This window comes from Ictidomys tridecemlineatus, chromosome 7, assembly GCF_052094955.1.
Source record: "Ictidomys tridecemlineatus isolate mIctTri1 chromosome 7, mIctTri1.hap1, whole genome shotgun sequence".
Lineage (NCBI taxonomy): Eukaryota > Metazoa > Chordata > Mammalia > Rodentia > Sciuridae > Ictidomys > Ictidomys tridecemlineatus.
This window is the reverse complement of record NC_135483.1, coordinates 120,724,918-120,751,718: the sequence shown is the minus strand read 5'-3', so window position 1 is coordinate 120,751,718 and position 26,801 is coordinate 120,724,918. Positions and strand designations below refer to the sequence as shown.

Below are 26,801 nucleotides of genomic sequence, written 5' to 3'. Positions count from 1 at the left end.
TTCAATTTCACATTGTTCTCTGCCCCTTCCCATGTGGAACATGAACCATCCTTTTGTCCAGTATATCCACACTATATATGTTACCCACCTAAACAAACAAGTGCTCAAGAAGAGTTGAGCTTCCTGTGCCTGTGAGTTTCCTACTCTCCTACTTGCCACTTTTTGTTCCATCTGGGCCACTAGCCCATTGGATAATGCTGATCACATCCAAGTTGGACCTTCCCCATTTAGCCTGCTGACTGACATGCCGGTCATCTCTGGAAACACCCTCACAGACATACCTGGAAACATGCTTTACCAACCTTCTAGGAGTCTTTCAATCCAGTTCAAATTGACAACCAAGACTGACCATCACAGTAGCCAGCTCAGTTATCAGATTGATTCTCCAGGTATCACAGTGTTTATGTTCAAGTAACCCTTATTTTACTTAATGATAGACCCAAAGTGCCAGATAGTGATGCTGGTAATTCAGATAAACCAAAGAGAAGTCATAAAGTACTTTCTTTAAGTGAAAAGTTCTCAACTTAATAGGGAAAGAAAAACATGACATGCTGAGGTTGCTAAGATCTACAGTAAAAACAAATCTCCAATCAGTGAAATTGTGAAGAAGGCAAGGAAATCAGTGCTCATTTTGCTGTCGCACCTCAAACTATAAATGCTATGGCCACAGTGGGTGATAAATGCTTACTGAAGATGGAAAAAAGCATTAGATTATAGGCTTCGGTACTATCACGGTTTCAGGGACCTGCTGGGAGTCTCAGAATGCATCCTCTGTAAGTAACAAAGAAGGACTACCTACCCCTGGAAGGTTGTTGAAGATCACTCCTTCTGTGGGAGGTCTGGGTCAACGTGATTCCCTGACCTCCACATCCCACAGAGATGCAGCTGCCCAAGATGCTAAAGAGGGGAGGGAGAGAGGCTGGGAACTGGTGGGACCATCCAGCTGCTCCTTCAGCTGCTTGTGACCTACCCTTTACCTGGTTTCCCCTTGGAGACAGTTGGTTATCTGTGCTGCCATTCCTCTCCACTGTCAAAACAACCTAGGATCCCTTACATCCTGTGGATCCCGATAAGCTTCTAGGTTCCTTTCAGTGATTGAATAAGCTCACGCTGGAAATGAGATGTTAAAATTGGGTTGTGACAACATGGGTGAACCTGGAGGACCTTGTGGGAAGAGAAATAAGCCAGGCACAGAAATGCCAATACCACATGGTCTCATTCTATGTGGAATCTAAAAAATCTAAACTCTACAGCAGAGAGGAGAATGGTAGATGCTGAGGCTCTTGGCAGATGAGGTTGGGGTGGATGGAGAGATGCTGGTCAAGGGGTACAAAGTTAAATCAGAAAGGAAGAGTAAGTTCTGCAGATCTGTTGTTTAGCATGGTAACTCTAGTTAACGCTACTATATTGTATACTTAAAAACTGCTAGATAGGGCTGGGGTTGTGGCTAAGTGGTAGAGCACTCACCTAGCATGTGTGAGGCACTGGGTTCAATCCTCAGCACTACAAAAAATTATTAAATAAAAAACATTGAGGTATTGTGTCCATCTACCATTAAGGACAATATTTAATATAATGCTCTGATAATAGAGTTTAAATATTCTCAACCCCCCAAATGATAATTATGTGAGGTAATAAATATGGTCCTTAGCTTGATCAAATAACTTCACAAATGTGTGTATACCTGGAAACATCACATTGCACACTATAAGCACATCCAATTTTAAAATAAATGAATAAATATTAAATATACAAACAATAGGGGAAAACTCAAAAGTGCATTTGCCAGAGGTGCATGTATCACTCTTAGTGAAGCATAACCCTCAGAGTACCTGACTGCACAAGCCCTGCTCCTAATTATTTGATTGCAGTTTTCTAGTCTTTTCCTTGAGGAGGGCTGTACTCTAAAAACCTGGATCAGTCAGTCAACCCTGGCCAGAATAATGCAAGAGCAATTTTTATGTTTAGTAATAATATACTTGTTTTTCTCTGAGAAGAGTTAGGTTAGTAAACAAAAACACAAGTTGCCACTCTACTTTCATAGAAAGAAAAAAAGAGAGAAAGATGGCATACTACCTAAGGTAGGGTGTGGAATTGGAGCTGGAGAAAACAAGCCCCCTCCTCCCCAACCTCCTCCAGCACAGCTGTGGGCAAATCACCAGAACCACTCAGAGGAGAAGAGTGGGGGGCCCTGGGTCAAGCAAGGTCAAGAGAGAGAGCTTAGATTTAGATAACATGTTTTCCAGCTATTCTGAGAAAGCTCAGAGAAACAGCTTCATCTTATCACCTTTGCCATGCACAGCCTGGAAGACCAGGAAACCCTCTAAGGGCAATAATGCAGTCACACTCCACAGCCAGAGCAAGACTGACCAGGAACAATGAGGAGCCCCACAGGGCTCCAGAGCATACAGACCCCATACTCCTCGACTCACCTCCTGGGATTATTGTGAGGACACAAGGGACAGTGCATGGATAGTGGTATGGTGCAGGTCTGAGAGTATGGGCTGTACAGTTAACATGCCAGGCTACAATCTTTACCCTGAAACCAGCTTTCTTAACCTCTCTGTGCCTTGATATGCTCATCTTCAAAATGGGGAAATCATTACTAGCTCATACTGCTCTTATGAGGATTAATGGAGACAGCACACATAAATCACCGGGGAAAATGCCTACCACATACTTGAGAGGTAATATAATTCTCCAAGTTGGCTGGAGGTGGTCTAGCAAAACATCTGGTTATTCACGTGGGTCAAGACACTGCCTGGGAACCTCTTGCTTCCCAGTCCAGAAAGGTCTTTTAAAAAGTGCCACAAAGTACCAAGATCTGTGAAGAGAAATCAAAAGCTGGAGATGTATTTCTGTCAGGATTTCTAGCTGATCCCAATCTGCATCCCGGGCTTAGGATAAAAACATAGTGGGTGTATTAAGTGAGGAAGTTTAGGGAGGATCTAGGGAGAATTTCTCACATTTGAAAAAATGTTTTCTCCCTAAAAGGGGGAAAAATAAAATCTTGCAGACAGAAACTCTCCCATCCTCAGCATTAACGATTAATACCAATTAAGAAAGTACTTACATATGCACAGACAGATGCCAGAAGAGTCCTTATGCATAAAGCTGATATATAGTTTTCAAATCCAATAAGAATTGCCAAATATAAATACATTACATTAAAATCTTATACATTAATTAAATAAAGTGGAAATAGCAGCAATGACACTAACATTTATTGAGTACTTACTATAGAATTGGATGACATGAAATAGCCACTATTTCATTGTTTTTGACCTATAAATATGGTAATTTCTTTTGGCTCAACCCAGTAAGTACAAGAGGAGTGCAGTCTTCAGTCTCCACTCCATCCTGATACAGTAGGGTAATTATCATCCCACTTTATAGATGAGGGAACACCACCAAATAAAAACACACATTTTCAAACATCCTACAGAACTGGCAAATGCTAGAGGACTCACTTGGCTGAGAGTGAGTGTCATGGCTTTGGGAAACTTTGATCTAGAAGGAATATGTCTCAGGGATGGGGAAGTACAGGAAGGGCCAGACCCAGGTAAGGGTTCACGGCAGTCAGTAGGTACCAGAAAGACACAGAGACCTGGGCACTGCCTCCTACTGGAGGGAGGGGACCATTGAACTCCACCTTGACCTGGTTTCCTATTGTTCTTATTAGAGCTGGGCAGAAAGGGGGCGTTGCTGGCACTTCCTAGAAAGAACGTGGGGAACAAGAGTTAAGTGTGTGAAAGCTGCCGAGGGGGAGAACCAGGGCAAAGGATGAGGAAGGGAGAGGGGGAGACGAGGAAGACAGGGTATTCAAAAATAAAACAGAGAGGTTTCCAAACTTGCTGCATGTTGGACTGTTGGACTCGACTGGGGATCTCTAAAACACTGACGTTTGCTTTCACCCTTCACAATTTTATTGGTATGGGGTTGACCCTGGTACCGGGATTTTAAAACACTTCCAGGTGATTCTAAATTTGCAGCAAAGCTTAGGAAACTTGATAACATTTTTTTCAAGTTGTTGGCGGAAAGAAGGAACCCAAAATGCAACCCCTTTCTGCTCCATTAAGGGACTACTGAGCAGTCCAACACAGAGTCATTTATGCCTCTGTGTTTCCTCCATCTCTCCTTCCTCTGACTCTCTCCAGTCACTGGGGAGAGGAGTAGGCAGGCCCTTATCTGCAAAACTACCACCATAGCCTTCCTGCTTTCTACAAGCTCAGGCCCTATATGTGTCAGGATTCTCCTCTCTTCTTTGATAATCAGTTCCCTAAAGTGGCTCTCACCCTCTGGATGAAGCCCTGGTCCCATATTGCCCTTGAAATGCTCCAGGGTGACGTACACTCCACCTTTCCCACCTAACACACTTATTTTTATGACAACAAAAGAGAAAATGCCTAGAGGCCTCTTCAGGCACAATGCACACTCAAAGCCATTTCTCAGAGGGATAGGTGAATTTTTGAGAAAGGATGCAGGCCAGTGCTTTGAGAGTGTGGGAAAGGGACAGCCTTTGCAGACTGCAGACTTGAGCCTGAACTCAAGCTCTGCTATAAACAGCCACAGGCACTTGAGGAACTCAACTTCCCTGGAGTTCAGTCCCCTCATGTGCAGGGACACCAAGATGCCTTCCACTCACATGGACCCCACACGGACTCCACGGTGAGAAACAATGACTCTGAAACCTAAGCCTTGATTGTGACTCCCCTGATGCCCCTCTTTAATGGTGGCAAATTTTCCATCTTGTCTTTCTTTCGAGTCACTTGCTCTGATGTTATTCACAGAAGGGAAAAAGACAGGGCTAAGAGTAAGGCAAAGAGAAGAAATACAAGTAATATAGTCAGGAATACAAAGGAAAGGTAAATGATACATTCATCTTGATTTCTCTCTGTAAAGTCAGGATAAATTGATGGTTCTCATACCAGCATCATACAGTTTGTGCACTTACACTGTATGCTGCTAAGTTTTTCTCCTGCTCCTGAATGCATGTGGTAGAGAATTGTCCTTTACAAGAGGCAAAAGGACCTGGATCAAAGGTTTTGAAAGACTGGGATTTGATATGAGATGACTGGTTGCTAAAATGCCTGCTTTTATGCTTACAGGGCCCAGAAGTTTCCAGCCAGTCTGTCTCTGCAGGTGCATAGTAGGGATGGATGATAAGTGTTCCATTGAGTTGTGTCCACAAGGGCAGCAGAATCCAGGGTCTAAGTCAGGACTTCCTGCAGAGACACACACATTCCATGTCAGCACTCTCCACGTCAGCACACATGGCTGAAGAGCAACTGAAACGCGTGACTGAAGAACTAAATTTAATTGTACTTAATTGTAATTTAAGTTGAACAGTCACATGTGGCCAGTGGCTACAGTATCACATAGTGCAGTCCTGAATAAATGATAAATGAATAAGGAAGCCACTTAAGAGTTGTGACTTCAGAATCAATTAGGACTAGAGTGAAGTAGATTGGTCATTACCCAGGGGAATACCAACATGTCGTGTTAATTAAATCAGAAAATATGACAGGACTACTTCTATGGGAAATGCTCCAGGCTTGATCAGTACTGCTGGGTCAAAGGATCTGAAAAGGAAGGAAACGGAGCTAGGTGTCAGAGTTTAAGGACCGCCACCGAGACCCACTCTAGCTTCACCTTAAGCTTTAGTTGATGACTGAAAATGTTATTATATAAAAAGAATCATTCTAAACATTTTACATTTGATTCTATCAATTTCCTAGGAGAAAGTTTATTATTTTTAATCTCGAGTTTTACAGATGAGCAAACCAAGGAAGAGGAAGGACAGGTCAGTTGACATGTGGCGGATGGAGTGGAAGCCCGAACTGAGGCAATCAGATTTATACACTATGCCATCAAGTCTTGGGTCACTTAGAAACAGGGTGAATAAAAGAGCTGCCTCTTGGAGGAGGACACCTGGCTCCCTGCCCCTACCCAGGCCTTCCATGATCTTTCAGTCCCTTCCCAGGCCACAGAGGTCAAGCAGAAGATGGTGCACAGGGATGTGAGACAGGGTGTGAGTCTTGAGAGATGCATTTCTGTTTACATGTGGGAAGCTGTCCTCTGTCTAATCCAGTTTGTCTTGACTACAAGACGCAGGTAGTTCAAAAGTCCATGCCACCTTATTCCAAACCAGATTATCGCCCATTTCAGATGGCTCCAACTTTTTGTGTTGTAGATAATATGGCGAGAAGCATCCTTGTTACTACACCATGGAGTCTATTCCCCATTGTTTTCTTAGGGAAAAAAAACCTCCTAAAATGGCAGAATGGAGAGTAATAATAGGATCTTGCTTTGCACTGGCTAGACAAGTAAGAATGCTGAGGGTTTCCCTTCCTTGGAATTGTGTCACAGAGTGATGAGAGTATTTTGTTTCTTCCTGCTTGTAATCAAGAGGTAAGGAAGAGGACCTCAGGAAACACCCAAGTTGCCTGTAAACTGAATACAGCCAGCCAGTCTCCACTTACCCTAAGGCTTGTGAAGAAGGCACTTCTCCTCCAATGTTTATTACTCTGCAGGTTCCGACATCTCCCAGTGGTAACTCGATGCTCATGGCCAAAATATATCACAAACTCAAGATTAATTGTAGGTTTAGTCGGGAGATTTCATTCATTAAATAAATATTTACTATGTCTATTAGGTATTGGGTTCTGCTCTAGTTTCTAGGTTTATAGATGAGAACAATATTTGATATTGTGGTTCAATATATTTCTGGTTTATCCTAGCTCAGTAATTTTGGAAGAAAAATTGATTCAATATAAATTAATATTAGGGCTCAGTTCAAGATCCAGTTGATTAAATATAGCTTATTAATTTTTTTGACTCAGCACATTTCAAATTTCTTTTAGTGGTATGATCCTTGGGAACTCTTTACTATAAAATGCAACTGCAAAAACATAACAAGTAAGTTCCTTTCCAAACCCAGCAGATCCCCAAGTCCCAGAACTGGAAAGCTTCTCCCAGCTAACATATAAGTGCTCCTGTTCTACTGATCTTACCTTCTAAATACTTTTTAAATCAGCCCTTTATTTTTCATCATGTGGACAGAACTTCATTTCCCATCCTTAATTTTTGCTTGGACTATTGCAATTGATTCTCAACTGTCCTCACTACCTACAGTTTCTTTTCTTTAGAATTTTTCTGTATTAAAGTTTTTGAAAATAGAGATCTAATAATGTAGCTCTATAGTTAGAAATCTCCAATGGGTTCCTACTGCCCACAGGAAATAGCTTAAATTCTTTACCATTACCGTTACTACTACAGTGCAATGGGAGAATCCCAAAGTAGGCTCCTGGGATTCAGGAGAAAGGTCATGCCAATTGCAGTAGAGAAGAATCCCCATTTGAAAAGCAGCTCTTGGCATATTACTGAGTCCTGCAAAAGGGAGAATGTTCATGTGGTAACAATGGCTTGACATGTTATTAATCCTGGGCATGTTACTTGCTATCACATGAGCAAGCATTCTGACTTTAGCAGGGCTCAGTAACTGGCAAGGCATTCATATGCAGTAGAGCTTCAGCCAGCACCATCTGGGGGTTTCTGGAATGCCTGAACCATAAGCATGGAATCCTGTACACCATACCAAGCATCTGCCGAGGACTCACTTCACTAAAAAGAGGGGCAGGATCAGGCTCAACATTGTGGGATCCAGTGTAGTATCAAAAACTGTGCCACCCAGAAGCAGATGGCCTCACAGAATGCTAGAACAGCCTTCTAAATGTCAGCCAAAACCCTTGTTCAGGAGCAATCTTCTGAAAGAATGAGGTGCTACCCTTCAGGAAGCTATGTGTGCACAATATCCGAATCCTCCTATGATGCTGTGTCCCACCCAGGAAGAATATGTGAGCCCCAAGCCCAAAGCATATAAGCAAGAATGAATTCTCCTGTCACTTCTGATGCTCCCCCCCCCCAGGGGATTGTGTACTTTCTGTATGTAAAACTTTGGGTTCTGTAAAGTTGAAAGGGCTGGTCCCCAGGGGCTCTACTCCTGCCAAAGTTCACTGCAAGGGTCTTATTGAGCTTCAAACTATAGCTACCACCAGGGTACCATGGACTCTTTATGCCCAGGGAACAACAGAATGAAATATTGCAGGAATTACTGACCCAACTAGTAGGATAAGTTGGGAATGCTTTTACACACTGGAGACAAAGATGGGAAGACATAAGAATCCTGGGCAATTAACTCAGGTGCCTCCACTACAACTGCCAACAGATATACACCAAATTCTAGCCTGAGAAGGGCATGGCCACAAGGTTTACGTAAGCCCCTGGGGAAAAAGTATTTGGGTCACACTACTGGAAAGGTCATCAAGACTTATGAAGGTGCCGAGAGTGGTGGTGCATGCCTGTTATCCCAGCGGCTCTGGATGCTGAGGCAGGAGGATCACAAGTTCAAAGCCAGCCTTATCAAAAGCAAGGTGCTAAGCAACTCAGTGAGACCCTGTCTCTAAATAAAATAGAAAATAACACTGGGGATGTGTCTCAGTGATCAAGTGCCCCTGAGGCACAAGGGATAAGTTGCATCAGCCTGAATAAGTTTTTCAGAATTCCAACTGTGGGGAGCATGATTAGCCCATGGCCCTAGCTACTGAGCTCTAAAATCCATCACCACATTTACACGGATGCCACACTACCAGCAGACTGCTCCAAGACAATGACTGAGTATGGCAGGGATACCAAAGCAGGTTTATCTGGGGGTGACATGGGGCTCTTTTGACAGGCAACTTTGGTTTAAGGTTAACTGTGTCTTTGAATTTTCAGGGTAGACCTTTCTACCCAGCCATCTCCCTTCTCTCTCCCTTCCTTCCCTCCTTCACACCGCCAAGGCCTACACTATAGTCTGACAGCTCCCCTTGCTCCCCCAGCTCCAGCTCTTATCCCTCCAAAATGTTTCCCCTAATAGGTCAAATATGCAGCTATTCCATCTGTATCTGCTGCACCCTCTGTCTCATCTGCCTCTACCTGTTTCCTCCTAGCACCCTACTGCTGACAGTTCACTTGCAGACACCACACTCCTGTGCTGTAAGCACCCATGTCAAGAAGGTTAATCCCCCATCTGCTTTCTCTCCTGGGACTGAGGTCTGGATTGGCCCTGTTTTCCCCCATTTCTGTTTTCACACGGCTAGTTCAAGGGATCTGCTTGGCTATAGAGCATAGATTCCTCCACATCTTACACAAAACTATGGGCTTCTGTACATTTGTCCCACCCAGCTTGCATCCCACAAGGTCGATGTCCACAAGACAGCAATGAGATCCAATCTAGAATGTGCGTCCAGATACAAGTGCAGTCACTACTCAGCAGTGATGCCGTGCTCTGTGGCATGAACACTGCCAGGAGGGCTAGGTAGGTGGATCTGTTGAGTTTTTAACAAACCTTAGAAATTTAGATTTCTTTTTTAATTGTGAGATTATTGTGTTTAAAGTTTTTCATTATGGGATTGTTGTGTTTTAAGTGCTATAAACCAATTCAAAATGAAAAGGAAACCCAACAGGAAGGCAAGCAAAGTACACCCACTGTTTGTCTCATGCCTACTTGCTGAGGTCCACCACTCTGATGGGCTTCCCTGGCCTCATGGGGACCCCTGTGGCATGCACTCCAACAGGCTGGGCTGTGCATGTCAAGTCATCACAGTTCTGATTTTGTCCTTTCAGTTCATTGGGTATTTCATAGCCCCGTGCTCCTGCAGACTGCATTAGCCCCACCGAGGAGGCAACAAATTCACTGTCGTATTCAACAAATATTTTCTGAGGATCCAACATGGCCCAAGCCCTGTACCATGTTATGGAAGATCATATTTGAATAAGAATCAGCCCTTAATCTCCACAGAAATCAGAATTTAATAAGAAAGACAGAAATGTAAAAAGTATGATGGCATGATGTGAGGAGTAAGGTTTCATTAATACATTTATTCTCTACTAAAGGCAAACATTGATTTCTCAAAAAAAAATAGTAACATCTTTAAAACAAACAAAAATATAACACAAATAAACAAAAACTACTGTTATTAAAAATTTAACTTTAAACTATAATTGGGCTATTTCCAAAGAAGGATTTTAATGGATGAGTACTGTTATCATCACAAAATTATAGAAAGTAAATAAGAATGCAAGAAATGTGAATAATGAGAATTTTTAAAATATTAATAAACTTTTAATAAATGTTTCAGTAAATGCTTTAATAAATCACTTCAAAATTGTAGATTATTCCCATAGTTTGAAATTTCTTTTTCTGAATAGTGGCATTAAACACAAATTAATTTGAGAGAAGAAAACCAAAAGTACATTGCAATTTTCCTAACTGAACATCTGCCTTATCAAAATTCCATTACTTACTTGTACGTATTTTTACTGATACAAATTTATAAAGATGCACAAATACAACAGCAATTAGATTCTAGGGAGACTTGGCCATAGAATGTGGTATTGCAGAAGACCCACGTTTATGTTGTAAAGATGTGACTGGCCATTTCTTGGCCCCATCCTAACTTATGCACTTCTACAGTAACCAGCAGAGGTTGTATGGTGTGTTCTCAGCAAGCTGTGGAATGCAGCAGGTAGATGGGACCAGAAATGAGAGCAGACTTGGCAATGTTCCAAATCTCTCCCAAACCAGCAGTCACACAGCAAATCCACGGCCAGGTACCGTCCTGGTTCCACAAAGTAGATGTGAACTTCACCTTCCTAATGACCCTGGCTAACACTTTAAAACACACAAATTGAAACTGCTTTGTGTCAGGGAGTACTGGGAGAATTTTAACAACTGGATTAAAAGGCCAATCAATTGGTAAATCCCCAAGGGAAGTGCTAATGCCAGGGAATAGATTAACTGTTAACTGATTTCAAGAACAAATGGAAAGTGCAAATCTCAGAGAAATGAGGTGGGAGATGAGCAACTGAAAGAATTAGAGCCATAAAAACTGGTGTGATAAATCAATAACAGTAGAAAGATGAAATTCTTTTCCTAATTCCTTTTCTCCCCTCACCATCCCGGCATTGCACCCCCCCCACACACACACACCAGTTTTCATTTTTTTTTCCCTGCTCATGAGAAAATTTAGGCTGATTTATTCTGTTCATTTATTTTCCTGTATAATATTGTGCTAAATCAGAGCATAGAGATGTGCCCAGTACTGAGGTAACGGGAAAGAGGAGGTTGAGTTTATGAGTACATTTCAAATCTTTCCATACCATTTGCATTTTCTTATAATGTACAAGTACCCAAGGGCAAGAGTAGTGTTTTCTGCAGGATATGTTTAATTCCAGGCCACTTTCTCCTACTATCTAGCACATTTCTTAGTCAAACACTTCTACTGTCAATCACTTCCTGAGTGAGTCAATTTATTTCAAATTATATCCCACCTTACACTGCCAATCCACTTACTAGCAAAGTGGATTTGAGAAAAAGCCTATAATAAAAGATTCATAGTAAGGCTGTTAAATAAAACAAGCAAATAAAATTCATGGAAAGAAAGGGGAAATAAAAAACCAAGGCAAATGTATTGACTGTGATTGAGCAATAAGCACAGCTCCAAGTTTCCTGAAGGAAAAGGCAGAAATGGAAACATAATGGGTGATGTCATTCTTGTTATGTGGAAAAAGACTTCATGCCTGCTTATCAGAGTAGACATTTATACTAGGTGCTGAAGTCTAAGAGCCCTTATGCAAGACACTTTGAGAAAACCTTCACTTTACAGCCATAAACCCTGCCACTGGTTCTCAGATTTGACCCTGCATAATAGACCTTAAGACACAGATTGCCTGGGCTCACTCTCAGAGTTTATGATTCAGTTGATCTGAGGTGGGGCCTGAGACTTTACATTTCTTTTTTTATTTTTAATATTTTTTATTCTAATTTGTTATATATGACAGCAGAACGCATTACAATTCATATTATACATATAGAGCACAATTTTCATATCTCTGGTTGCACACAAAGTATACATACATGTATACATACATGTACTTAGGGTGATGATGTCCATCTCATTCCACCAACTTTTTCTATCCCCATGCCCCTCCCTTCCCTCCTACCTCTTTGCCCTATCTAGAGTTCCTCTAATCCTTCCATGCTCCTCATCCCAACCCCACTATGAATCAGCCTCCTTATATCAGAGAAAACATTCAGCATTAGTTTTTTCGGATTGGCTAACTTCACTTAGCATTATCTTCTCCAGCTCCATCCATTTACCTACAATTGCCATGATTTCATTCTCTTTTATTGCTGAGTAATATTCCATTGTGTATATATACCACATTTTCTTTATCCATTCATCTACTGAAGGGCATCTAGGTTGGTTCCACAGTTTAGCTATTGTGAATTGTACTGCAATAAACATTGATATGGCTGTGTCCCTGTAGTATGCTGTTTTTAAGTCCTTTGGGTATAGACTAAGGAGTGGGATAGCTGGGCCAAAAGGTGGTTCCATCCTAGTTTTCCAAGGAATCTCCATGCTGCTTTCCTTATTGGCTGCACCAATTCCCAGTCCCACCAGCAATGTACGAGTCTGCCTTTTTCCTCACATTCTTGCCAACACTTATTGTTGTTTGTCTTCATAATAGCTGCCATTCTGACTGGAGTGAGATGATATCTTAGAGTAGTTTTGACTTGCATTTCTCTAAATGCTAGAGATGTTGAATATTTTTTCATATATTTGTTTATGTAGCACCTTCCGAGCAGTCTCTGTTCAGTTCCATGGCCCATTTATTGATTGGGTTATTTTGTTGTTGTTGTTCAGCTTTTTGAGTTCTTCATATACACTAGAGATTAGTGCTCTATCTGATGTGCAAGTGGTAAAAATTTGCTCTCAAGATGCAGGCTCTCTATTCACCTCACTGATTGTTTCTATTGATAAGAAGAAGCTTTTTAGTTTCAGTCGATCCCATTTATTAATTCTTATGCTATAGGAATCTTATTAAGAAAGTATGGGCCTAATTTGATTATGATGGAAATTTGGGCCTACTTTTTCTTCTATTAGATGCAGAGTCTCTGGTTTAATTCCTAGGTCCTTAATCCACTTTGAGTTTTGTTCCTGGTGAGAGAGAGGGGTTTAATTTCATTTTTTTGCATATAGATTTCTACTTTTCCCAGCACCATTTGTTGAAGAAGCTATCTTTAATCCAGTGTATGTTTTTGGTGCCTTTATTTCATATAATTTTAAATACATGGGTTAGTCTCTGTGTCCTGTATTCTGAACTATTGGTCTACCAGTCTGTTTTGGTGCCAATACCATGCTGCTTTTGTTATTTTTGTTCTCTAGTATAGTTTAAAATCTAGTAAAGTGATGCCACCTGTTTCACTCTTCTTGCTAAGGATTGCTTTAGTTATTCTGTTGTCTCTTATTTTTACAGATGAATTTCATGACTGTTTTTTCTATTTCTGTGAGGAACATCACTGGGAGTTTGATTGGAATTGCATTGAATTTGTATAGTGCTTTCAGTAGTATGGTCATTTTGACAATATTAATTCTGCCTATCCAAGAGCATGGTAGATCTTTCCATCTTCTAAGGATTTATTTCTTTAGCATTCTGTAGTTTTAACTGTAGAGGTCTTTCACCTTTTGTTAGGTTGTTTCCCAAGTATTTTATTTTTTTGAGGCTATTGTAAATGGGGTAGTTTTCCTTATTTCCCTTTCTGGGGATTTGTCATTGATATACAGAAATCCTTTGATTTATGGGTGTTGATTTTGTATCCTGCTTCTTTGCTGAATTCACTTGCTAGTTCTAGAAGTTTTCTGGTGGAATTTTTGGGTCTTCTAGGTATAGAATCATATCATTGGCAAATAATGCTGATTTGAGTTCTTTTTTTCCTATCTGTATCCCTTTGATTTCTTTCATCTCTCTAATTGCTCTTGCCAGTGTTTCAAAACTGTTAAACAGAAGTGGTGAAGGAGGGCATCCCTATCTTGTACCAGTTTTTAGAGAGAATGCTTTCAATTTTTCTCCATTTAGAATGATGTTGGCCTGAGGCTTAGTATGAATATCTTTTATAATGTTGAGATATGTTCCTATTATACCTGGTTTTTCTAGTGTTTTGAACATGAAGGGGTGCATTTTGTCAAATGCTTTTTCTGCATCTATCGAGATGATCATATGGTTCTTATCTTTAAGTCTATTGATATGATGAATTACATTTATTGATTTCCATATGTTGAACTTATCTTGCATTCCTGGGATGAATCCCACTTGATCATGGTACACTATCTTTTTGATATGTTTTTGTATTTGATTTGCCAGAATTTTATTGAGAATTTTTGCATCTATGTTCATTAGAGATATTGATCTGAAGTTTTCTTTCTTTGATGTGTCTTTGTCTGGTTTTGGAATCAGGGTGATATTGGCCTTATAGAGTGAGTTTGGAAGTGCTCCATCTTTTTCTATTTCTTGAAATAAGTTAGAGTATTAGTATTAGTTCTTCTTTAAAGATCTTGTAGAACTTACATATATATCCATCCAATCCTAGGCTTTTCTTGGTTGGTAGGCTTCTTATGACATCTTTTATTTCATCACTTGAAATTGATGTGTTTAAATTGTGTATATCATCCTGATTCAATTTGGGCAAATCATATGACTCTAGAAATTTGTCAATGTCTTCAATATTTTTTATTCTATTGGAGTACAAGTTTTCAAAATAATTTCTAATTATCTTCTATATTTCTGTACTGTCTGTTATGATATTTCCTTTTTTATCATGTATGTTAGTGATTTGGGTTTTCTCTCTCCTTCTCTTCATTAGCATGGCTAAGGGTTTGTCAATTTTATTTATTTTTCAAAAAATCAACTTTTTGTTTTGTCAATTTTTTCAATTGTTTCTTTTGTTTCAATTTCATTGATTTCAGCTCTGATTTTAATTATTTCCCTCGCTTTTGGTGTTGATTTGTTCTTCTTTTCCTAGGACTTTGAGGTGTTACGTTAAGTCATTTATTTGCTGACTTTTTCTTCTTTTAAGGAATGAACTCCATGCAATGAACTTTCCTCTAAGTACTGCCTCAATAGTGTCCCAGAGATTTCAATATGTTGTATTTGTTCTCATTCACCTCTAAGAATTTTTTAATCTTCTCCTTGATGTCTTTTGCAACCCATTGTTCATTCAATATTATTTAGTCTCCATATATTGAAGTAGTTTTTATTTTTTTATATTATCATTGGTTTCTAATTTCATTCCATTATGATATGATAGAATGCAGGGTAATATCTCTACTTTTTTATATTTGCCAAGACTTTCTTGTGGCAAAATATATGGTCTATTTTAAAGAAGGATCCATGTTGTCGAGAAGAAAGTATATTCACTTGTTGAAAGATGAAACATTTTATATATTTCAGTTAAGTCTAACTTATTGATTGTACTATTGAGTACAATCTATATTGTTCAGCTTTTGTTTGGGAGATCTATCCAAGGTTTGTTAAATTCACCCAGAATTATTGTTTGGTGTTCTACTTGACTCTGGAACTTGAGAAGAGTTTGTTTGATGAACGTAGATGTTCCATTGTTTGGGGATATAAATTTATTATTCTTATGTCTTATTGATGAATGATTCCCTTAAGCAGTATGAAATATCCTTCTTTTTCCCTTTTGATTAACTTTGGCTTGAAGTCTAATTTATTTGATATGAGGATGAAAACCCCTGCTTGCTTCTGCAGTCCACGTGAGTGGTATGATTTTTCCAAACCCTTCACCTTCAGTCTATGGATATCTTTTCCTATGAGATGAGTCTCTTGGAGGCAGCATATTGTTGGGTCTTTTTTTAAAAAATACAATCAGCCAGTCTATGTCTTATGATTGGTGAATTTAGGCCATTAACATTAAGGGTTACTATTGAGACATGGTTTGTATTCCCAGGCATTTTTGTTTATTTTTGGTATTTAACTTGACTTGGTTTCTCCTTTGATTAGTTTTTTTCTTTAGTTTAATACCTCTGTTTGCTAATTTTCATTGTTGTTTTTCAATTCCTCTTCAGGGAATATTTTGCTGAGGATATTCTGTAGTGCAGGCTTTCAAGTTATATATTCTTTTTAACTTTTGTTTATCATGGAAGATTTTAATTTCATCATCAAATCTATAGGTTAATTTGGTGGATATAAGATTCTTGGTTGGCATCCATTTTCTTTCAGAGGTGTTGTTCCAGGATATTCTAACTTTCAGGGTCTGGGTTGAAAAATCTGCACATAATCTAATTGGGTTCCCCCGATATATAATCTGATTTCTTTCTCTTTTGGCTTTTAATATTCTGTCCCTATTTTATATGTTAGGCATTTTCATTATAATGTGCCTTGGTGTGAATCTGTTGTGATTTTGTACATTTGGTGTCCTGCAAGCTTCTTGAATGTGGTTTTCCAATTTATTCTTCATGTTTGGAAAATTTTTTAAAATCATTTCATTGACCTTTGGTTTGGAACTCTATGCCTTCCTCTATCCCAATAACTCTTAAATTTGGTCTTTATGCTACCTCATATTTCTTGAATGTTCTGTTCATGGTTTTTTTACAATTTTCACTGTGTGGTCTACATTCTTTTCAGAATTATATATTTTTTCTTCATTTTCTGAGGTCCTGTTTTCTAAGTGGTCTCATCTTTTGGTGATGCTTTCAATTGAACTAAATTTGGTTTATTGTTTCTTTCATTTCAAGGATTTCCTGGTTTTTGTATTTTTTATTTATTTATTTTTTTAAGAATCTCTATCTCCCCACTTAAGTAATCTTTTGCTTCCTATATTTGTTTATGTAGCTCTTTGTTAAAATGATCTTTTGCTACCTGTATTTGCTCTCTTATATCATCCTGTAATTCACAGAACATTTTAATTATGTACATCCTGAACTACTTCTCTGTAATTTCTTCTGCTGTGCTGGCCTTGGATTCTAATAATGTGATATCTTGATTTGTTTTGAGGCACTTTCTTCCCTTGTCTTTTCATATTGCTTGTGTGTCTTACGTACTAGCACTGTGGATCCTAGGCATTGCCATTTTTACCCTATAGGCTTATAGTGTGGTTCAATACCTCTCCTTTGAGGTGAAGAACAATGTTAACAGATCCCAATATAAACAATATACCACCTAAAAACAAATATTTGCTATTAAGACATTTACAGTTTGGTCATAATGTACAGAAATGGTGAATTCAATTATTATGTACAATATACTCTGTAAGTTTGTAAAAGGGTTTACAGTTTCTGGTGGTGGACAAAGAACCAAGGGTGAGGAGTAGGATGATATGCTGAAGAGTTTGGAGGTGAGGATATAGAGTTATTATATCTTAGGAAGTGTAAAAGAGAAATCTAAAGAGGAAGATTAGAAGCAGGGAAGAGAGAGGAAGTAATTTTGTATAGACAAGTAAGTGGGAAAACAGTCGAGTACATAAAACAAACACCCCTATATATTAAGAAAAATTAAAAAATGTTAAAATAGTAAAAATTGGTGGGGAAAAAAGAATATACAACACAAGTGTAATACACTATTCATACATCCCAGTTCTCAAGGTCCTAATTCATGAAAAGTACTTATTTTCACATATGTTGGGGGTGTGAGGGCAGGAGAATAGAGAGGGAGAAGAGAAAAAAAACCTTGAAGAAATTGTTTTGGTTGGAGATGAGCATCTTTCCTGCTTCCCTTCTCATCCAATAGGTGGGGTCATCTGTTATTAGCTGGAATCTCTGCCCTCAGGATGGTGAAGGTTACCAGGGTGGGAGGGTTGGTCTGGTTGGTGGGCACCCAGAAGTGGGGTGTGGGACCCGCTGATCCCTGAAGGGAGACTACATCTCAAGGATCTCTTTCTAGGCCCACTCATGTGATGTGAGCACCTGGTCTTTCTCCTTATCTTGCCTGAAGACCTCCCAGTTTCTGTCTTTGTGTTTGTCTCTAAACTGTATCACACTCACCCTCTCCCTTACTACTTCCTAATGAGGGACATTTCTCTCCAGGGCTCTTGAGCATGGGGCTTTTGGCACACTGTGCACCTGCCCCCCTGAGAGCTGTTTTGTGTTGAGCACTCACTATGCTGGGCTAACGGCTGCTGGGGAGAGGGTGCAGTTAGAAACTGGGTACCTGGCCAGCTGGAGTTCCAAACTGGGAGTTGCCCCCACTAAGGATGGTGAGGAAGGTGACCCAAGAGGGTGGTGGTTGCTTTCAGTGGTGGGGTGTCGGGTCAGGTGGGGGGAGCTGGGTGATGGTGTTGGATGAAGAGTTCAGAGTGTGTGTGAATGCAGGCAGGCTACTGTGCATAGGGAACTATCTCTGCTACTTCAGAGTTCCAAGGTGGAGGTGACCAGGGGTTCACCTGGAAGTGGCGGCCAGAGTTCCTGTTCATATGAAGCTGTTGAGTGTCCTGCATGGGGGCAGTGTCTGTGATTTCTGCTCGGATGAGTGGCTGAAAGTTCTGTGCAGGTGCTGCTGCCATGGATGGTCTTGCTTGGGCACTCGATAGTCCTGTGTGGGCAAATAGTTGGGAGACCTACTCTGACTGCTAAGGCCTGGAGCCCTGCATGGGAGCAAGAATATCACTCGCAAAGATGCAGTATTCTCACTACTTGAGTCCCAGGTCACAGAGCGACACAGGATGCTGCCTCCCTCTGGCCCACCATCTTGGATCCCCAAAGACTTTGCATTTCTTACAGTTTCCTGGTAATGCTGATGCTACTTGTCCAGGACCACACTGTGAGCCACAAGGCCTTCAGAACAATCATTCCCGTCTATTCATCAGTGGTTCTGTTGAAGACCTGAAGATGTGCCTCATATAAACATAAACCAGTAAAAGCATTTCTAAAGCTAATGAGGCCAAATACACACCTTTCTTATGACCTAATCTGATAATAAAGATAAAACTTGAGGATAGCCATAGATATACAAATGTTTTGCAAAGACTTGGCCCTTCTTAACACAAATGTATTACACATCATCTGCCCTAATGGGGTGTAGATGGGACCTGATAATGCAAATTCATGAAATACTGACTTGCCTTAAACAATGGCCTTGCTTTACCCACACCAAAACCTGATTTCCTGCCAACATCCAAAATACAGTATAATTCAATTCCAACATCAAGAATCAATGACCTTTAGACAATCTGCACTCCCCCCCCACCCCGCTTATCTGTTGACTTGGGGAATAGAGAATTTACTGCACCAGGAATAAATATAGGGCCCTTCTCTGGAGAAGAAAGAGTTACTTTTCAAGTCAGCAATCTCATTTATCATCCAACATCCCTGGGCGTTACGCTGTACCTTAGTCACAGCACTAGAATGCTGTGTCTGAGACCACCATGTTTAATTCCTACTTAATTCATGGTTGTCAAAACACTTTGTGCCACAGAAAATAACTAATTCATTTAACGAATGCACCCAGATACAAATCACAGAAAGCAAGTACACATATACACATGTGCACTCACACAAATATTCACACGTGCTGGTGCCAACAACAGCATTTTCCAGAAGATTAAAAATATCTAAAATTATATCCAACAGAGGCACTTGTCAATGTATATGTTATAACTCAAGAAAAAGGTTGAAATTTTAAACTAAAAGTGCTCTGAGATCTTTTGGTAAGTTTAACTGGGTTTCAATTCAGTTTAACAAACTTTAACTAAGCATCTACTATGGGCCAAGCATGTGTTAGGAGTTCAGAATACTTTACAAAGACCCTAGTCTAAGGTGTTTACCAATGTAATGTAGTAGCCCTTATACTAAGCAGGGATTTCCATTTGACACAGGTAAGTTAGATGGGATATTGGATGAATAGCTAAAGAACATCATTGATTCTCAAGAACTGGAAATTATCTCCTCCTGGGGCTCCCAGGGGCTTTGTGGAAGACATGACTAGACAAATGCCTTACAGGTGAGCCCAGTCAGCTGGAACAACAGGGGCATGGTTGAGATCCTGTGCCAGGCATCACTGGTTGCCTATCCCAAATCCAACCAACCTTCCTTCACTACAAGCAGAACCATTTCATTTAAGGTGGCAACCTGCCAGACCTAACATACACTTCCCAGAATTGCCCTAAGAGGCAATTCCGACACACGCCTATCCAATGAGATTGGTGGGAGCTACTGATTGGGGTGCTAAGAAATGATCAGATTTGGCCTAGGTATTCCCTTCTTAGCCTTTTTACCCTTCCTATTGTCTAAAACACAGACAAGAAGCCAAAATGTGTGGCTGTCATTTTGAGGAGCATAACATATGTAAAGATGAAATGAGACTGGTCTCTCAGAGTTCTCACATCTACCTGGGACCCACTTTCCTTATTACCAAGAAAAATAAATCCCTATTTAGTTAAGTGCCTAGAGTGAGGATGTAAACAGAGACCCATCTCATGAACATCCAGTGCGATTTCAGAATTATTACTTATTTTATTTTCATGTGCTGTGAAGGTCCCAGATTTTAGCGCAAACACTAACATCCAAAAGCAAACTATCTGCATTCTTCACTTTTCTAAAACATGAAAACCTGCCCTGACCCTTTTGTAAAATGCTACCATAATCAAGTAGCAAACACCATAAACAATTCTGTTACCAGAGAGTCTGAATATATTTAATCATAAATATAACACAATTACTAACAGAATAACACCATTACTAAAATAAAATAACACAATTACAATAGAACCATTTGTAGTTTTCTCCCAAAAAAAGCTCACATGAATACATAATCCCAGAGCTTAAAGATTTGTTTACACATTTGCTCCTCTCTTATCCTCCTGAAAGAAACTGAGCAATGTACACACCTATGTGTGTGCCTGCACATGGTCACGGGTGCACACACACACACCCTGACCCCCTCCTCTTGTGATTAAATCATAAACTATAATTTTATATTTATAGTTTATGATTTAATCACGAGTCTCAAACACTGATGTTGCTCTCCCTGTTTGCTACATAAACAGGTATCTGAGAGTCAGACCTATCAATCACTAGGGTTTTGAAATCCATTTCTTTCTTATCCCCAGTAAGAATGTGAAGAGCCAGGCGAGGGTGGAGGCAGGAGCAAGAAGTGCTCAGAGGACATGCTACTGCTGTTACAGTCTGCCATGCCCCCGTCCCCCACGCAGCACCAAGGACACAGCAGGCCTTATGCTGGGACTTCCCACACCTCCGCCACAGGCAGTCTTCAGCTAGGCTGTTCCTGGAGGGCCTGGACACTTGCAGGACACCTGCCCAGCCAGCTTCCCCCATGACAGACCCACTGGCCTCTCCACCTGTATCTTAAGGGCTTGCCTGGAGTCCAAGGTGCCTAGACTGTGTGTTCTTGTACCTGTAGACTAAACAAATAGTGATCCAGCAAAGCTTTGCCCATGTAGTGTTTTTTCTCTAAAGAATGCACAAATAAAGAAAAAAAATAAAATAAAAGGCAAAAGCCAAATAATATCTCCAGCTACTGTTCATTACACTTTCAGTATGAAGAAGTGTCATCTTTCCATTTGGAAATTTTGGATTGTCCTTCACATCTCTTAACAACCCTCTAATGAATTATTTATTTATATTTATTATAATACATAAATATTCATAATTTTGTATTTATAGTTTATGATTTATAAATTAACATTGTACAATTTTTGTTCTGTTTTTAGTTGTTTATATATATATGATATACATATATCATATACATATATTTTTTTTCCTCTATATTTTATTTTTGGTACTGGGAATTGAACTCAGGGACACTTAACTACTGAGCTATATCCCCAGCCCCATTTTGTACTTTATTTAGAGACAGGGTCTCACTGAGTTGTTTAGTGCCTCGCTTTTGTTGAGGCTGGCTTTGAACTGTGATCCTCCTGCCTCAGCCTCCAGAGCCACTGGAATTAGAGGTGTCCACCTTGCTTGTATTTTGAAATGCTTTTCTCACTTGATCTGGGCTGGCAGTTCACCCCACACTCCCTACATCCCATATGTGTTTGACCGTTTGCGGGGCATGGATCCCTTTGGCAGTTTGAAGAAAGCTATGAACTCTTTCCCAATACAGCATTTTTTAAGCGCATAAAGTAAAATTCATAGTTCATAGAATTACCAGGAAAATCAATTATGTTTAAATATCAGTGTTGATATATTATAATACACAAACTGTAACATAATAACACCTATGTTTCTTTGTTATAACATTAAGTATCAGGCTCTAGGAGTGGTTCTCAGAACAATGATAATTACAAGCAGTGACAGATCTTCAACAGTATCCCAGATGTATGCAACACTATAATATTACATGAAAATGCTTTTTATTTTTATTCGTTCTTTTTTATCTTATGACAAAATCACAGTTACTACTAACATTATTTTGGTTTTATTAGATGATAAGAAAAATAAAGGAATACTTCATAAAGAGAAAATTTCCATCCATCAAAATTGCCACTGCTTGATTTTTAAATGCCCTATTCAACTCTCCACTCAAACTCATAACTGCATACATATGGGATAGCCACTTTGACAGTGCAAATGTCAGTCAAAAGGAAGTCATTAGGGCTGGGGTTGTGGCTCAGTCCTACAGCACTGCCTGCATGTATGAGGCACTGGGTTCAATCCTCAGCACCACATAAAAATAAATAAATAAAATAGAGGTATTGTGTCCATCTACAACTATATGTATGGAGTCGTCTTCTCACCCTGATCCTCCAGCCACACCACTGTCCCTCTCTGGAAGCAGTCACAGTTAGCAATTTGGGGGGTGTTGTTTTCATATACTAAAAGGTTTTTTTTTTTAAGTTCTTTGTTTAAATTCTAGAAAAGCTTTTTGATTGCAATATGTTTACTCTATACTCCTCCCTCCCCTCCCCCCCTCTCTCATTATCATGTTCTCTCTCCATTCAGTTTAACTAGCACCACTTGTCTTCTGCCTGTTACTCTCTGGTACCTGAGTCCCTCCTGTTGCTGTGGCCCACTCACTACCTTCTTCACCCTCAGAATCAGGACAAGCCATTGGAACAACTCCACGAGAGTAGGCTGGGGCTGGGGTGGACAAAGCCTGCTATCTGTCTTCCATCAAGGTTCCTGGGAAAGCTCTTCTGACCTAAGTATCCTCAGCAGCAAAGGTGACTTCCGACAAAAGGAGAGCAGCACCCCCTGAATGTCTACCTGGAGCACTTGTAAGGCAGCCACAGGAAAAGAAAAGAAAAGAAAAGAAAAGAAAAGAAAAGAAAAGAAAACAAGACACACAGAGCCATCCTCTGTGCCCCATCATATTGCATAAGAGTGACCTTCCAAGATTAAACAAGGAAATATTAAACTTCATAATAAAAGGGCAAATTTTCCCAAGAAAAGACAATGGCTATGTCATTGTTGTACAAATAAAAGAAACATGGAAATTATAGAGAATACGGAAGTAGATGAAAGAGACAATGACTAAAGAAATAAGAGAAGAAAATGTCTCTACTTTGCAAGAATGAAAATGAAATAGCTCTCCTAGATGCAGGCTAAGATGAAATATAAATCTGGGTGTGGTGGCAGCATATACCTGTGATCCGAGCTATATGGGAGGCTCACGCAGGAGGATTGCAAATTCGAGGCCAGCCTGGATAAGATACCCAACCCCGTCCACCCCCCCCACAATGGGTAGTAGTTATGGCACTTGGTTAAAAAAAAAAAAAAAAGAAAAGCTATTGTCTTTATATGTTTATCATCTTACTATATTCCCTCTTTAATTCAAGTTACTTTTTTCTTTCTTTCTTAGTGGAGTCTTTGGATCAGCACAAAGACAAAATTTTTTCTACTTTTTCAATACTGACTTTTTAATTTTCTTTTCTTATATTTTATAAAACCTCCAAAAGTCTGTTAATAAGTGTCAACAGCAATCATCTTAGTTCTGATTTTAATGAAAAATCTGGAATGCTGCTAGATAAAAATGATAAATTACCTACAATGGAAGAGAACTCAGACTGGCATCCACTTCGTTTGCACACGGCTGAGAGAAAGGAACTGCATTCCCAGGTTCCTGCCCCCATCCAAGATATCATTCAATTCTCAGAGTAAAAGGAAATATTGAAGGTAACTGAACATCTCCAGTAATATAACTGAGTTAATACTTAGATAACATTTCTTTTCAGCGTCAGGTTCTATTCTTAGCACTTCATTTATTATGACAGTTTGTCTACAAAGGAAGCAACCACTGATTCCCTCTCCCCCTCTCCGAGACCTCCTGCCACTCCTCCAACTCAAGAGAGTCAAAGAGAAAGAGGGGAAAGGAGAACAAAGACAGTCGTGAGAAGTGAACCTTCCAAATATATTATGAAATCTAAATGGATAATGATACTGTGACTGAGAACATGTGAATTAAATGTTAAAGATTCCTAAAGAAAGAGATAAACTGCCAGGGTGTACTGTCAGTCAAAGAAAATGTAGGTGTTGCATGAAAGCAGGGCTGAAAGCAGGAGGGGGGGGGAGAGAAGCAAAATCACCCTGAAATCCTTAGTATGAATTTGTACAGATACACATTAGCATAAATGGCTCAACAAGTGGGAAACTGAACAGACTGATTAGTATAGGAGCGATGGGGAAAATGAGTAAGTTTCTGCCATTAAAAAAGAAGGCAGAAATAGATAGTTTCACGAGCTGCATATAACATAAGCAATAGAATTATATTATTTTAATTATGCAATACTATAGAATCATAGGGGAAAACCCCTAAGTCCATTCTATGAAAATGGTTTAACTCTAAAATCAAAACTGATAAAAGTATCATAATACAGAAAAACTACCAAGCTATCTTACTTACAAATATTTGCAAAAATTCTAAATAAAACCCTACCAAATAAAACCCCAAAGTATATTAAATGAGCATTGCCAAAAACCACATGGAGTTTCCACGTCAGCAAATGAATAAGCAACATTCATGATGGCAAAAAAAATATGTGAAATAAAAGCAGTTGGTTGCATCAATGGGTTCTAGAAAGCATTTGGTGAAAGGTAACAGCCATCTTAATAAAAGTTAAATTATGAAAAAAATCAACCTCTTGAAATGTGAAAATATCTAACCACAGAAGATCAATTGCAAAGCATCTCTCCATACAAACGTCAAGATGGGATAATTGCTATTATCACAATTCAACAGGAAAAGAAGTAGTCAACATAAATAAAGTAACTGAGAAGACAACCTTTTCCATACTTTCTAATGATATGTTTATACTGCCAAAAATCCCAGCTTGTTTTAAAATAAATACTAGAGTCAGTGAATGAATTTGATCAGGTGTCTGGAAAAGTTAAGAGCTTTTCTCTATAACAAACAATGGAAAAAATAATACCATTATAATAACATTAAAAATAAAATAAAAAGAGACAAGAATATAAATTCAAAATTCACATATATTTAATTAGAAAAACTCAAAATTGATGTGTATTTAATTAGAACACTTTAAAAAGTGGGGATAACATATTTTCAGGTAAAATTAAATGCCCCCCCAAAAAAATCGCAAGAATTTTTTTTAATTCTCTTTACATTAAGAAAAAGAAGAATTCCAGACTTAAATTCATTAGAATCAAAATATGGCATAGTAATAAATAACAGAACAGACTGATGATCCCAGAAATAAATTCCAGTGCCAATAGAAGCACTATGGTCTGAATGTTGTTATCCCCCACAAAATTCATATGTTAAAGACCAATCCTCAATATGCTGATATTAGAAAGTGAGCTTTTGGAAAGCAGTTAGGACGTAAGGGCTCCACTCTCATGAACAGAGTTATGAATCATAAAAGAAACCTCAGAGAGACACTCTCAGACCTTCTACACGTAAAGGCATGGCTTGCAGGCACTATATCTCAGGAGGTGGGCCCTTACCAGACACTCAAGCTGCTACCACCTTGACTTTGGATTTTGCAGCTTTCAGAACTATAAAAAATTAGCTGCCGCTGTTTATAAGTTACTCAGTCTATAGTATTGCGTTACAGTTTCTAGAACTAAAATACAAAGCTTCAATATGACAAAGTGAATATTGTGATCCACTATGGCTCACATATAGCTGACTATACATAGAAAAAAAATAGGGTTGGCCTGTACTCACAACCTGTTTTAAGGCCACTAGAGTAAATTGGCCCTATGCCATCCCAAGAAGGGAAGTCCATAAGGTAGTGCTGAATAAGAAAAGTAACCAACAAGGAATAATCCCACTATCTTTAGGATGTCTTGTCCTCCATTCAGTCAATCATGGATCCTAAGCACACTTCCAAGACTGTTTTGAATGGTGCCTTTTTATACAAAACAAATATACACAGGTGTAGATGGTCACCTAAACATGGGAGAAGTATAGAGTATATAAACTAGGTTGTTCAGTACTGGTTTATGGTGATCCCATAAAAAGATGTTAAGGGAAAAAATAATTTGTTTTGTTTTGTTTTAGATATTGGAGATAGTACCCAGAGGTGTTTACCATTGAGCTACATCCAAGCCCTTTTGTACTTTGAGACAGGATCTCACTAAATTGTTTAGGGCCTCACTAAGTTTCCAAAGCTGTCCTTAAACTTGGGATCCTCCTGCCTCAGCCTCCTAGCTTCTAAGATCACAGGCATGCACCACTGTGCCCAGTAACAATGTGATTTTTAAAAGATATCTATGACAAATATAAAAATGTGCAACATGACCTAAGTAGTAAAACAATTCTTTATATAACATACACCAGAGAAAAATATAGAAAAGGATGTGCATCCAAATGTTATTCACAATCATCACAGACAAATGGAAATCAGATGATTTTATTTTACATAATCAAAAAGACAAATTTTATTACCAAGAGAGTATTCAGAATTATGAAATATAAAAATTAATTTTAAAATATATTTAGAATAGATGTCAAGTTAAGGGAAGGGTCCTTCATATTGTTTT

General features: G+C 39.2%; 1 protein-coding gene across 7 annotated transcripts in view; it reads right to left on the bottom strand.

Moving 5' to 3' along the window:
• Lypd6 (LY6/PLAUR domain containing 6) overlaps positions 1 to 26,801 on the bottom strand; it is a 139,196-nt gene that overhangs the window by 45,862 nt on the left and 66,533 nt on the right. The window contains exon 2 of one of the 7 annotated variants that reach the window (XM_040294292.2): positions 5,107 to 5,225. The exons of 5 other annotated variants lie outside the window; for them this stretch is intronic. The gene's annotated coding sequence lies outside the window, so the exon portion shown is untranslated. Of the gene's footprint in view, positions 1 to 2,680; positions 2,774 to 5,106; positions 5,226 to 26,801 lie in introns of those variants that run through there. One more of the 7 variants, XM_040294293.2, reaches the window with a different exon arrangement.